This window comes from Phlebotomus papatasi, chromosome 2 (assembly GCF_024763615.1).
Source record: "Phlebotomus papatasi isolate M1 chromosome 2, Ppap_2.1, whole genome shotgun sequence".
NCBI classification, from domain to species: domain Eukaryota; kingdom Metazoa; phylum Arthropoda; class Insecta; order Diptera; family Psychodidae; genus Phlebotomus; species Phlebotomus papatasi.
Window position 1 is genome coordinate 94,149,131 of NC_077223.1, and position 14,290 is coordinate 94,163,420.

Consider the following 14,290-nt stretch of genomic DNA (forward strand, 5'->3'; position numbering starts at 1 on the left):
ATTTATCAGATTTTTACAAAATATTGGAATTCTAATATTTCGTTTGACGTCGTCACGTTTACTCATTATCCGTCTCATGCAATCTCTGAACATTTTGATAAAATCTCAATTGAAATCGGATACAGAACTCTAAAAATCAGAAAGAATTGTTAAATCCAGACTGAGATAAGCGTTATAATCTCATACGACCGAGGAGTCCTTACCGGTAGAATGTTCCCAATTGACTGTATACAGTAACATTTAAAATTTGCGAATTTAGAAGAAAATAAATAATCAATAATTTTCACGTATACAAATTTTCTACTTGGATTACACCTTGCAAAGCGTTTGATCCTTTACGATTTCGAGAGTTTCTCAAAGCTAACAATATTGATAATGATTTAAGTTGAACAGTATTCTAGACAATAGGGTAACATGTGGTAATTCCGGACACTTTTTAGGTCTTTCAAGTTTCAAAGAGCTTTACGACTTCTCAAATATTTTTTTTCTTAGTTGATACAAATATTTATGTTCCTTATACTATCGAAAATAAGATTATTATCGAAAAATGCATAATTTTTTATAAAAAATAGCAAAAAATGTAAATAAGTAAGACTGGCATATTTCGGGGCAGTTGGATATTTCGGGATAGACAAAAGGCGCTATTATGCAAATAAATTTCACCGAGCCTGATTATTCACCTTTAAGTAGAAGTTCTAAACTTCACTATTTCATAAAAATTTTGTCTAAATTTGACTTTTTTAAGTGACCTAAATCGAAAAAAGCTAAGCACTGTTTGTGTTGACATCTGCAAAATTAACCACACTGGAGTTTTTGTAAAAAGTGAAATGTGACACTCACAATTCACGCGTGTTTTGCGTTTTAAATTAAAAAAAATTTCAGAGGTTTTATGTTTATCTGATACGTAAAGAGCTTAATATTTCATATAGACCATATAGAACTTAAAAATAATTAGAAAACAAATATTTATAGGATTTTTGATGTGATAAATACCACACGTTACCCTATTGGCATATTGGAAAACTACGACCTACTACAAGGATTTAGATAGAGTTCACATTTTCCATTGCTGAGTTAGAAAGGGTAAATTTTAGAAGTCTCTTGAAAAATATTAAAGTCAAAACTTAAATTGAATTTGCTATTAGTTTTCATTTTGTAAATAAAAATAAAAATCTCACCTGACAAAACATTAATTTTATGTGTGTTTTTGATGTTTTCGATAAAAATATTATTCATCACATTAATATTTTCATGAGTAATGGTGATGACTATATTATTCTCATTCGTTTCCTTAAAAATAATATTGTGGGTGTAAAAGGTTTGAGGTTAGCCGCCCAAATGACTTTAAATGCTAGCAAACTTCTTACGGAGATATCCCTTTTTCGGAATTAATTTCGGTGAGAAGTGTAATTTTAAATTTAATTAAACTCTCTCATCAGTCGCAATAATACATTTTGTGTGTTTATTTTGACGGAATCATTACTCTGTGGTGTGTGAAATTAATTTGACCAAACAGTGGCTCTAGGTTATTCATTTTGTTAATTATCCAAGAGGGACCTTGTCATTTCACATGGTGTGTTTAGGTACCACAAATGAAGGATGTGACATAATGAGAAAAGCTCCAACTGTTACCCCAAAAGATATTCTACAGAGCACCAACATTTAATTCACCTGAACTGGATGCGCTTTACTCGTACACCATTTATTGCACGATTTCGTTATCTTTCTAAATTTTAGCATTTTTAATCTAAATCACCGAAAAGGACAGACTTTGTAGGAAAAAAAAACTGAAAAATCCATTAAATTTGGGAAGAAGAGACACTTGGAATTTAACTATTGGATGGATGAGCAAATACTGCCACAAGAATCTGGAATTGCTCGAAGAGAGAAATGATAATCGCTGCCATGGATTTTGGTTATCGTCACTCTCTAAAATTTATATGGCCATCTGGCACATACGAAGAATCTATTCTATAGCCATACGCCTTATTCTACTACCAACCGCCTTGATCCACTTTGCAAACACGAAAGAGCAACTTTGACAATTTGTGAATCACTTGGGCCCGGATATTGCTAAAAAGTTGTGACGTTCTACAGAAGAGAAGGAACCCCAAGGATGAAGACAACCTCTCAATTTATGTGTAGTTTTCCTTGTTGATTCCACTTTGAGGGTCTTGAGAAAATCCTGGTAAGTTTTAATGTTCCCTTTTTTACTCTTTGCACTATCACATCATCAGTGGAAGAGTCAACAATATACATTAAATTCAATGAAGTGAGAAGCTGCCTTTTAGGCATACCTTCGAGTAATTGTGTTCTAGTTCTAGATACGAATTTTCATTGGTATGAAATTGGGCGAGTCCAAGCAATTTAAATTGAAATTCTCTGTAAGGCACAGAATCTAATCTCTTTAAAAACCATGGGATTAAAAAAAACTTTATCTCACATTCCACAAACACCCCCTTTTCTATTCAATGGATATTTGATTTTACATTCACTTAGCAAGAAATTCTTTAGTATATATAGAATAAATAGAAAAATTAATAGACGAAGCATAGTTAATATTCGAGCGAGATCATTATCACTACAAAAAATGTTTAATTGAAATATGGGAGAGCTGGCATGTTTGAGACACTTTTTTATGCTTTGACTTTAGGAATTATTTCCAGAACTCAGAAAATGATCTTAAAATTTTGTAAAGCGCTGTATACTCACTAGTATACCTTATTAAAATAACTAAATTAGTGTTTTGGAGTACCTGTTTAAAGTGTCTTATTAGAGTACCTGCGTCTCAAACATGCAATCTTTCCCCTAAACTTTACGGAATCCTATATTCCAATCGTAGTTTCTCATAATCTTTAATTATTTTCATAAAAAGATTTAATAGAATTTATAGAAAAATAATTAAGCTTATATTGATTAAATTATCACACAAAATTTCTTGCATTTCGTTATCCTTTTCAGGGGCCTCTCGACATATCATTTTTCCATACGTTTTTGCATAGAGACACTGAAGCCTATTGGCAAGTTTTTTCCTAAAGTGAATAATTGACTTATCAGTCTGATACATTTCGAAATTTTGCGTTAAAATCTATCTGAAAATACATATCTTATAGTGTTCGCCGAAGTAATACAAGAACTACGAGCAAATTTCTTTAAGTCGCGGTGCAATAGCTGTAAAATTTTTACAAGGAAAAGTGAAAAATAGTTTCACTTTTTAATAGGCTTGATGGGTCCCTGTCCTTTTTATATTTATTGATTTAACATGACCTGTAAAAATTCATTTTTCTTTCAAAATAATGTTTGGACTTAATAACCTTCTTTAACCTATATTGGCTGTTCGCCTGGAATTCGAATATGTTTACGTAAACATGTCTGAAGATTAGGGGGAAGTAGGGCACTTTTGAAAGTGGGGCACCTTTGAAATTTGGATTTTTCACCTATGTTTAAGTGGAACTGAGCCATATCATATAATGTAATTTAGCTTCTCGAACTGTTTGTGCACCTCATGATAAGGTTCAATTTTATTTTAAAATTGTCGAAAAATCACAATTTCAAATGTGCACCATTTTTAAAGGTGCCCCACTTTCCCCTATATCATTTTGTTGATTATCATCAGAAATCAAAAGTCGATATCTCTTACCATTTGGCAATAATTCTGTTTTTAGATAGAATGAAATTAACAAATAGAGTGACGCCAGAACATATCGAAAGTTGTTGATTTCACGAGACATTCCATTGTTATTGTCATTATCGATTATCTAATTCTGACAAAGTGAGATTTGATTGTAAAAATAAAAGTGAGGTTTCTCTTAATTTTGCTCAAAATTAGCCATACGATTTCGTTTATTCTTGGATATGTTTTGAAGCCAGTGCAGCTGAACATGTCGACATTGACACATATATTAAGGTGGGGTAACTGGATCGCTTTCCGAAGAGTTCTAGTTAAATGATTGTTCTTGGACTGATTAAATTCTTTTTTACTTCTCCTAAATCCATAGAATTATTCACTGGTTCATTCAGTGACACAATATAAAAAAAATTATTAGGAAAATTTATAAAATAATGCTAATACTGAAATAAGTCAGAATGCACTAACTGGGTCGCCTTTTCGCTAATTCACTTTTAATTAAACATTTGGATTAAAAATACTTTTTCACAAGGAAAAAAACAATAAATATTTTCAATCAACCAGCTGTCATTAGCGAAAATATCATTGCTAGAAAATTTAGAAAATTTAGAAGACCCAGCTGGCACAAGATTGAAATGAGTCGATTACATTCACTTATTTAATGGATAAAAATATTATTTTTGCTTTTTCTCAAACATGAATAGTTATATTATGTTACTGTAGTGACTATATTACGGAAATAAAAATAAAAATATTATTTTAAGTGGATTAGTCATAAACGATCCAGATAGCGAAGCGCCCGGATTAGCACACTTGACTGTATAGCTAGAAAAATCGCTATCCTGGATTATTCAATGTCAAAGGGCCTAACTTTAAAGAGGTTTGGTCAATTAACATATTAAAATGATAATTTCTTTAAGTAGGGGAGACTGGGGCAAAAAGTCACAAATTGAAAATTTGAAAATTCAATATCTTCCAAGATAAAAGAGATAGCGACTTATAATTTTTTCCATAGACCTTCTTCAAAGTCGTAAGTTTCTTAGAATTCGAACAAGGAATTCAGAAAATAAAAAATATTGAAATTTTTAGCTCTATTTTTCAAATGTTTTCCTTACAGCAGATATCAATTTTGACCTACTTATTTTCCAAAATTGATGCACTGGTAAATATTTCCTCAATGATTTGGATTCATTGAATACGAAACCACTATCTATTTTAGAATTTTACAAAGATTCTTTTCTACAGAAATCCTTTTATTAAAAGTGACCATTTTGGGTAAAAAGTAACAAAGACCGAAGCAATTTCTGATGTCTCACGGCGAGAAGAAACGTCATTTCCATGTCTTGCCGCTTTTTGTTCGCATTGGTCAAACACAGAAAAATAAGAGGCTACGATTTACTTTTTTCGTCATAACTTCAACAATTTTCGGGTGTAAAAATATATCAACATTTTTAATGTTAATTTTACACCTTTTGAGGGTAAAATCAACATGAAAAAGGGTAACTTTAACCCCTAATACACCTAAAAGGGTAATATTTACACCGATTTCGGATCAATACTGCAGCAAAAAAAATTAACATTTCCGGAATGTTATTTTGAATTTTTCGGATTTCTCTCAGTGAACGCTTAGCAGTCTTTTGTGTGTTTTTTTCTAAAATAGTTTGAAAAACGCTTTTCTCGTTCAGATAGAGAAAACTGTGTTTTAAAAAGTTGTAGAGGAATAAATTTCCTATAAAAATATGTCCACCTAGCTTTTTTTTTAATTTACGAAAGCCCGTAATAGCAAATCAAAATGTGATAATATCCCATGGCTGTTACTATTTACCCCAGCATTTTTGAGAATGGTCACAAAATTATCTTTTAGAAAACAGCTCGATAAATGTATTTCCTTACAAAATAGAGAAAGATGATTTTCACAAAGTTGTAGAGTAGTACATTTCCTATAAAACTGCACTAATTAGAAATTTCTGGGGCACTAGGGTAGCTTGTAAAAAAATAAAGTATACGTTTTGTGACTTCTTGCCCCAGTCTCCCCTACTTTCTTCTTAAACAATTTTTTCAAGTTGGTTTTATGATGAAAATATATGTGATAATATATTGCTTATAAAAATTAAACCAAAAATTTTATATAGCAGAAAATGTTGTTCTTAATGATGCAAAATCCCTTTTGACAAAATATTTTAATGATAATGTCATCGCTAAATTAAATAGCTTAACCCTAAATGACTATTCGTAAACATGACAAAAACCAAATAATCATCAAACGACATCAAAACTTAATTACACTTTAGACAAATTGTATCAAATTAATTACATTGTTTTACTCGAAAATTTTATATTAGATTTCATTGCACGTTTTGAAAAAATTAAAACTATTTCAGCCCAAATTAGATTAATTAAAAATGGTACTATATGCTTGTACAATATTTACTAATTAAAAAAGTAAATATCTATAAATATATTGTACCAAAAATGTATCAATATACCTTTTTTTGCTGTTCTCTCACACATGATTTGGAGGATTTATTGCCACAAAACCCATAATGTACCTATATTTAAAGTCCAAAATTTTGCCATAGTTGCTTTTCAGAATCAATACGAAGATCTATGTAGTGAAGTACGGATAGACATTTTTTTTTTTTTTTTTGGACCAACCGTTTATTGCAATCTGTCTTAATATTAACATTCAGCAATTTTTTTAACAGGTTTTTAATTAAAATTGGTTGCTTTGGCTTTAAAAGTAAGAATCAAGTCCACTGACAAGTTCTTCTAAAATACGCCTATTTGGCATGGAATCACAGTCTGAGAGCGACATTTAAACTAAATTAAATAAGGACTTTTACAGACAAACAATACAAAAGTTAAAGTAATGGCGCACGCATGCGCTTAAGTCTGGAAGAGCCGAAACCCTTCAAAAGGTCTCTAGCCAACTTGTTTGGATGGTTAATTAACCTAACTGCATATTTGCGCCTATGATTATATATTACGTCTTTAATAGTGGGAAAACCTAAGTCATTTCTGATAATATCGTTTGGTATGTACCATGGTGCATTAATAATCTGTCTTAATACTTTGTTCTCAAATCTTTCGATAATTTTTATGTTCGACATTGACGCGGTTCCCCAAAGCTCTATACCGTAAGTCCAGATTGGCCTAATCATACACTTATATAACAGTAGTTTGTTTTCCACGGATAAAATGGATTTGCGACCTAGCAGCCAATACATTTTTCGTAATTTTAAGCTTAACTGACAGCGTTTGGTCCATAAATGTTTCCTCCAAGTAAGGCGCTTGTCCAAATGGAGCCCAAGGTATTTCACATCATCTTTCACGGGAATCTCTTGGTTGTTGATTGTGACTGGAGGACAAATATCTCGTTTCAAAGTGAAGGTAACCTGGACTGATTTTGTCTCGTTCACGCTGATTCTCCACTTCTTCAACCAGTGTTCCAGAGCAGACAACGAATTCTGAAGTTTCTTCGACGCATTTGAGGGGTTGACGTCAGAGGCTAGGATAACCGTGTCGTCCGCGTAAGTGGCAACGTGTACTCCATTGGTCACCGGCATGTCTGCTGTATAAATGGCAAAAAGCAATGGAGCCAGCACACTGCCCTGAGGCACTCCTGCAGCTACTGGATGAAGGCACGTTACTGCATCACGATGCGACACGTAGAATGATCTCTCCGACAAATAAGATTGGAGAAGATTGGCTATTTGCTTTGGAAATGTGGACTGTATTTTGTAAATAAGTCCTTTGTGCCATACCTTGTCAAAGGCTTGCCTGACATCAAGGAACGCCGACGTGCAGAACCTCTGTGATTCCAGATCATCACTGATCCGCTTAACGACCCTGTGTACTTGCTCTATTGTCGCGTGTCCACTACGAAATCCAAATTGAAAGTTAGGTATGAGATTCTGTTCTTCCACGAAGGGTTTGATCCTGGTTAACAAGAGTTTTTCGAAAATTCTTGCTAGAATGGGTAATAGGCAGATAGGTCTGTAGGAGGCTACTTCTTCAGGTTTTTTCCCTGGTTTGGGGAACATAATAATTTTCCCTATTTTAAAATGTAAGGGAATATATTCCAGCCTTAAGAAGGCATTGAAAATATCCCTAATCAGCTTAATAGCATTAGATGGTAACTCTTGCAAGACTTTTGCATTAATCAAGTCAAACCCTGGTGCCTTTTTTGGATGCATTTTAAGGATTGTGTCCTTGATTTCCCTTACAGTGATATTTTCTATAAGTTTACTTTCGAAAGACTCATCTCGATGACCAGGTGTGTCATTCAGTACATCCGTAAATTCTGGAGATGTCCATGGTTGAAAAGTCTTCACCAAGTGATCTGCAAATAGGTTGGCCTTGTCTTCATCACTCCTACTCCAAGATCCATCCTCTCTCTGTATAGGAGGATTTTGAGTGGTTGGTCTTTTTAAAGATTTTGTAGCTTTCCACAAACTATAGTCGGAAGCGTGATTTGGTGATAATTGCTTAATGTAATCCTCGAAGTTGGAATTATTTACTTGTTTCAAGAGGTCCTTTAATTCCTTCGTCGCTTTATTAAGCTTTTTCTTGTCTTCAGGGGATTTAGTTATTTGGAATCTCTTTCTAAGGCGTCTTTTTTCAGTGATCTTGGTTTTAATATTTTTGGGGATAAATTCTTTGCTATCAGGCGTTTCCTTAGGTTTGGGGGTAGATTTCCAAGCTGCATTTTGAATTTTTTGAATCAGATTTTTCGTTGCCTCTTCAACTTCCATTTCTGTTTTCAGTGATACTCCAGCCGATAAACTCTCTTCTAGCTCTTCTCTAAATTGCATCCAATTTGTTCTTCCATTACATAGGGTAACTGGCTTATTAGTTTTAACTATCCTTGAATGGACAGAGAGTAATACTGGCGAGTGGTCCGAGGACAGATCGCACATCGCCTCAACCTGACATCTTCTACTGTCAAAACTTCTGACTACGAAAAAGTCGATAAGATCTGGCGTCTTACAGGGATCAGTCGGCCAATATGTCGGTTGTCCTGAGGAAATATGCTTCAGATTTAAACTCTCCAAGGCTCGGTGCAACTCTCGCCCTTTTGGTGTAATAAGTCTGGATGCCCATGCGGTATGTTTGGCATTGAAATCTCCTCCAGCTATAAAGCGGTCACCCAAAGACAGAAAAAAGTGTTGGAACATTTTTTGTGAAATATTATGTCTAGGTGGACAGTATAAAGCGGTGATACATATTGGAGCAATCATGTCGTCGACCTGGATGCTGGTTGCTTGAATGTAATCTGTAGCAAACGCCTGCAATTCATGGTGCTTAATATTTTCTTTTATAAGTACTGCAGAACCTCCGTGTGCTTTTCCACTGGGATGTTTAGTATGGTAAACTTTATAGTTTGGGATTCTAAAAAAGGATCTATCTGTGAAATGTGTCTCTGAGACGAGGAGTATATCGACATTTTGGAGTTGCAGGAAGGTTTTTAATTCCTGTGCATGTTGGCACAGGCCGTTGGCGTTCCATGTGATGATTCTTAAAATCTCAGACATCATTATTTCATTTTGGCGACGAGGGCTGTCACAATGGAAATTATGTTGGTCATTTGTGCCATGAGATCCTTCATCATAGCTTTCAGCTCCACAATATCGTCTGATTTTTGCAGCTGATGTTGCTGGGATTGAGATCCCTGTCGTATAGCTTGAGCATAAGTTAAACCATTATTTCCAGGTTGTGATTGCCCTTGAAATGACTCACTTTGAGGAGTGATATCCCTGGGACTAAAATTTTCAGCTCTAGTTGTTATTCGGTTTCTTAGCGCCGGGTACATTTTCTTTTGAAGCTCTTTGTGTACAACACAACCTCTATAACTAGCTGGATGATCGCCATTGCAGTTGGAACACTTTGCTGCACCATCGTTTCTCACTTTAAGACAGGCTTCTGTGAGATGGTTACCAGCGCATTTCACGCATTTGGGTTTCCGGTTGCAGTAGGATTTCGTGTGACCAAAATATTGGCAATTTTTGCACTGAACGATTTCTTTTTTAACATGAGGTGCCTCAAATTGAACGAGACAATGTAATAGGCTTCTGATATAATAAATGTCTTTGTTATTTTCATTCGGCGCTAGGTCTACATAGAACATTGACGTGGGTCGTTTTGTTGACCGGTGTTTGATATTCCAAATGTTGATCACTTCGTGACCCTTTGAAGCAAGCTCCTCCTTTACATCTTTGAGATCAGCACTATAATGAAGGTTTTTGAGAACAACTCTAAAAGATTTGGCAGCCTTATATTGGTAGGAGTGAAGTTCGAAATTTTTTTCTCTTAGTATTTTTAGGATATTTCTATAGCCTTCTACAGTTGTAGGTTTTATTCTAATTTGGTTGTCTCGCAATATTTTTAATTGGTACCCGTCAGTGGTAGCAGAGTCAAGCATCCTTGTCAGCTGGGTAATTTGTTCCACACCATATACCACAATGGGTGGCGGAGCAGGTTCATGTCTCGGCTGTGGAACAGCCGATGTGTCATTTTCCCCATTGTTTACTTCTGGGGGCTCTTCAACATTTAACACTGAAAACATATTATGTGTGCTTACTCCAGTGGTGAAGTAATTGTCCAATTTCGTCTGCTTCGTAGGTTGGTTTTCCTTTCTAGTGGGGCTCCCTCTGGGGCGCTTTGTCAATTGTTCATTAGACGTCATAGACTCTCCTTGTTCCCTGGGCAAGTTGCTCGGTCCGGAGAGATTGATTTCGCCTGTCATCATGGCTGTCAGCAAGTATGCGTCCGCCAAAAGACTGTGATCGTGAATTCAGGCCAAGGAAACCCACGCAAAAGGCGCCTTTCAATTGAAAGTAAGTGCTGTGGGTCCCTTAAACCTAAAAATTTTGCCAAAAGTTGGCTCACACAAAAAATTATGTGAGTAAAATCCAATTTTCTTGGGAGTACAAAAGGCTTTGTCAGATTGTACTCACCACCCGGCTGGCCATTCACGGATAGACATGAATTCTGTATTACTTGACCAAAGTCTTTTGAAATGCTATTTTCCTTTTTTTTATTTAAAACCAATTTCATATGAGATGAGCTCATAAAGTGGATTCATATGAAATCAATATAATGGATGTGTACGAATTATTTATCAGAGTGATTGGGCGAGGCAAAGTAGGGTGTTGATATTCTAGGCTAGTCACCAAACCAATTCAATTTAACTATTCGACATTGCGGCTGTAGTGTATAAACGCAGATGGGAGGAAAAATGCGGTTGATGCGTAAATAACCTCATCACTATCTGCTCTAGGCTATATCAACCACTCTGCGCCAGTTTCATGGACCATCCCTAAAGGTTTGGGGACAGTTGGAATAAAACCGGGGGGTCTGACAAACAACTAGTCTAAACCGAAAGTTTTGTGAATTTATTTCATTTGTAAATTAATTGTTTAATTAAACAGTTTTCACAAATTGCACTGCAGTGTATCACATATTCACGATTTATTTGTCAAAATATTGTTGTTTTTATGCACTTTTCCTATATCCACAACACGATAAGTAAGTTCACTGAACCCACAGTGTTTAGTTGTATCTGAAGTAAACATTTTGTGACGATGTAAAAATTGTGTTTTCATACATTGTGATATTTTATGACAACACTTCTTCACCTTAACCGTGTCGTTTTTGCTCTTTTCCATGTCAATTTACACCTTCTGAACCACCTCCACAGAAATAGATAATTTTACAATATTACCAACACGCAGGAAAGGAATTTCTCATTTCTTCGTGATAGAAATTGTCAGCAATTACCTTTTGTGTCTCTTTCTGCAATTTTCTTCCGATGCCTTAAAAAGTGACATGCGAATTTCTGACTACTTTCTCGTCAGTCAATTTAGGAAATTTTATGAGCATTTTATTTCACATCAAACCAATCATATTATGAATAAATATCTTTGAAATCTGTTTTGCTTGTTTAAGAAATTGTATAAAAGGTAAGTGTTCTTCAGAATATTTAATATAGATACGATTTTAAAATGGTAATATGGTAAAACTAGTGGAAGGTAGGGGGCAATTTGAAGCATGCATGATTTTTGAAAATATAAAATTTTGGGATAGTAGGGTAAGTGTACCAAATTTCGGCATAGTTGGATGCAAGCGCCAAAGTCTCAACACCGAGAAAAATTTTATGGGTAGAATTAATGTTTTTCTGGGTAAAATCAAATGAAATTATGGGTATTTTGGCCCCAATGGTAGAATACATTTGATTTTAAAGTATTTTTTGATTTAAATACAGATGACTTTTACTTCAAATATTTTTACATTTGATCTGAAAGGCAGTAATCATAGCCACAACAAATATATTTGTATTTATTTTGAATGGCACTGTATTTGAAAAGAAAACATGTCTTTTAAATCAAATACATTTGCACTTTATTTCTAAAGTGGATTTTAAACACTTTCATGGGTAGAATCAAAAATTTCTGGGTAACACTACCATAGTTTCAATAGTAGAAATATTTGTTTTAACCACGATTTACCATTAATTTAAATACACAATGGGTAAAATTAAAAATTTCCTTGGTATATTTAAATGTACTTTACCATAGATTCAATGGCAAATATGTTTGCTTTGATATTCCTCCACATTAAATCAAATAATATTCTCGGGTAGATATAACAGTACCAGGGTATATTTAAAAAACTCTTGCTATGATTTCAAAAATAAATTTATTTGACATAAATAATGTGTATTCACAATAAAATTGTATTACATTAATTTCTATGGGGTGTTGCACGACTTTCTAGTAGTTTCGTGAAGTCTTCTTCTCAGCTTTTGGATGTATGTTCTTCTGCTTTCTCCCAATTGTGTTTACCAGTTTCAGAAGAAATAAGATATTTCAAAAGACTGATTGTGTTTTGCCCCGTAAAGATAAACGATGACATAATGAAATCTGAAAGACAGAAAATAAAATTAAATGGAATTAAAAATCTGAATCTATATGGTATCTATTGAAATAGCGGAAATAGCTATTGAAAATAGAGTGCTGAAATAATTATAGTCCTATCCCATAATCTTTAAAAGAAACCAACAATAAGTCTCGAAAAAACTTATACGTATAATATGATGTCCTTTTATGTTAATCATAAAAAATTTAATTTTGATTATAGAATCTTGTTTTCTCAAAACTTTAGTAGAATTTCGTTTTTTATTCTGGTGATAATTATAATTCCAGGTAATAATTGTAGGGCTACAGTATTTATTTTTCACCAATGGCGGTTAATAATTTGTAATTATTCAATGTAACTTACTTGATCAGTGGTAGTGCTCCTCGTCTACTTTTATTACAGCGCTCACTTTTCTAAGTTGTGTTTTGCAGATTTACGGCCTTTACTGTTTGCTCTGAGTTCTGCTGCTATCTGCGAATCACTTTTCCAATTCCATGGAAAAGACAATGATTGTCCTTTGCCCAGTGAACGGATTCAACGGTTACCACGATTGATAAAAGAAAGAATAAAAATAAAAATGAAATTAAAAACTTTTCCAGTATGATATTTTCCAAAGCGATAATTGAAAATACATATTCAACATAAATAAGTTGATATAATTAATATTTTTATAATAAAAAAATTATGCGAGGTCCAATATTTCTTTGTAAAGATCAATGCTAACTTTCACAGATTATGTAATTCTTATTGCATTACAAAAAAATCAATTTACTTACCTTGATACTATTTAGGTCTCTCCTAGATGGAATTTTTGAAGAAAAGTAGTTCGATAAAACAGATGGGGATAATTTTCCAGCTTCTGCTCACGGACGTTTCCAATCAACAATGACTTGCAATCAGGATGATCGATTGAACTTGAAAAATATTGAAAATTACAAATCGTTAGTAAAGTATTAAATAATAAAAAATTCTTATGACGAATTTTAAATTTAAATAAAATAATAAAAAGTTTGACATTCCATTTTAGCTTAAAAGAAGAAATAAATTTAATTTAATTTACCGAATATGATTAATACTTTTCTGGCAAATATTTTTTTACTTACCCAATCTAACGATTTCCAATACTTTATCAAATTTCTTTGTCGATCACTTGATGATTTTTGCCACTTTATAAGTTTACTTATTCACTCTAACATTTTTTTAGTTTTTTTTTCATTTTCAAATAGATTGGAAATAATTTGTGTGACAACTTTTCAACTCAGCGGTTTCTTCAAGACTGACTCGTTTTAATGTTTTCCGTACTGATAAAATCAGTCATAGATCTGAATGTAATTTCCTTTTTTTCAAATACTTATGCTATTGATTCAAAAAATAGTATTAGATTTGATTGGTTTTTCATTCTAAATAAATATAAATTTCATTCAAATTATTAATTGTTATAATCAATGCATATAGAAACTAATATTATTTATTTTATGCAAACACGTCATTTGAAGAACACAATACACTGACCCTCGTGCATTTGCGTTCGTGCGTGTACGCCAGCCAAATATCAAATTTTTGGATGATTTAGAGCGAAATTCATTCAATTTTTTTAAAATGAAAATTTAAAAAACCTAATCAATAAGAATGCTTTAATAATTGGTATTTACCTTATTCTTTATAACATACAGTGAGTGTCAATAGTTTGTTGCCTAATGGATGTTTGAGAAATCAAGTGAAAAAAATGATAGAAAAAAATACTTT

At 33.3% G+C, this 14,290-nt stretch overlaps 1 long non-coding RNA gene across 2 annotated transcripts; it reads right to left on the reverse strand.

Moving 5' to 3' along the window:
• Positions 1 to 11,800: 11,800 nt before the first annotated feature.
• On the reverse strand, positions 11,801 to 13,665 carry LOC129802520 (uncharacterized). Of its 2 annotated transcripts, XR_008751804.1 has the most exons (4): positions 13,648 to 13,665; positions 13,321 to 13,458; positions 12,908 to 13,059; positions 11,801 to 12,549 (listed from the first exon to the last, which is right to left on the reverse strand). It is a non-coding gene; the product is annotated as an uncharacterized LOC129802520 (long non-coding RNA). The 2 variants fall into 2 exon arrangements; XR_008751803.1 differs by lacking the exon at positions 13,648 to 13,665 and having other exon boundaries at positions 13,321 to 13,636.
• Positions 13,666 to 14,290: the final 625 nt, after the last annotated feature.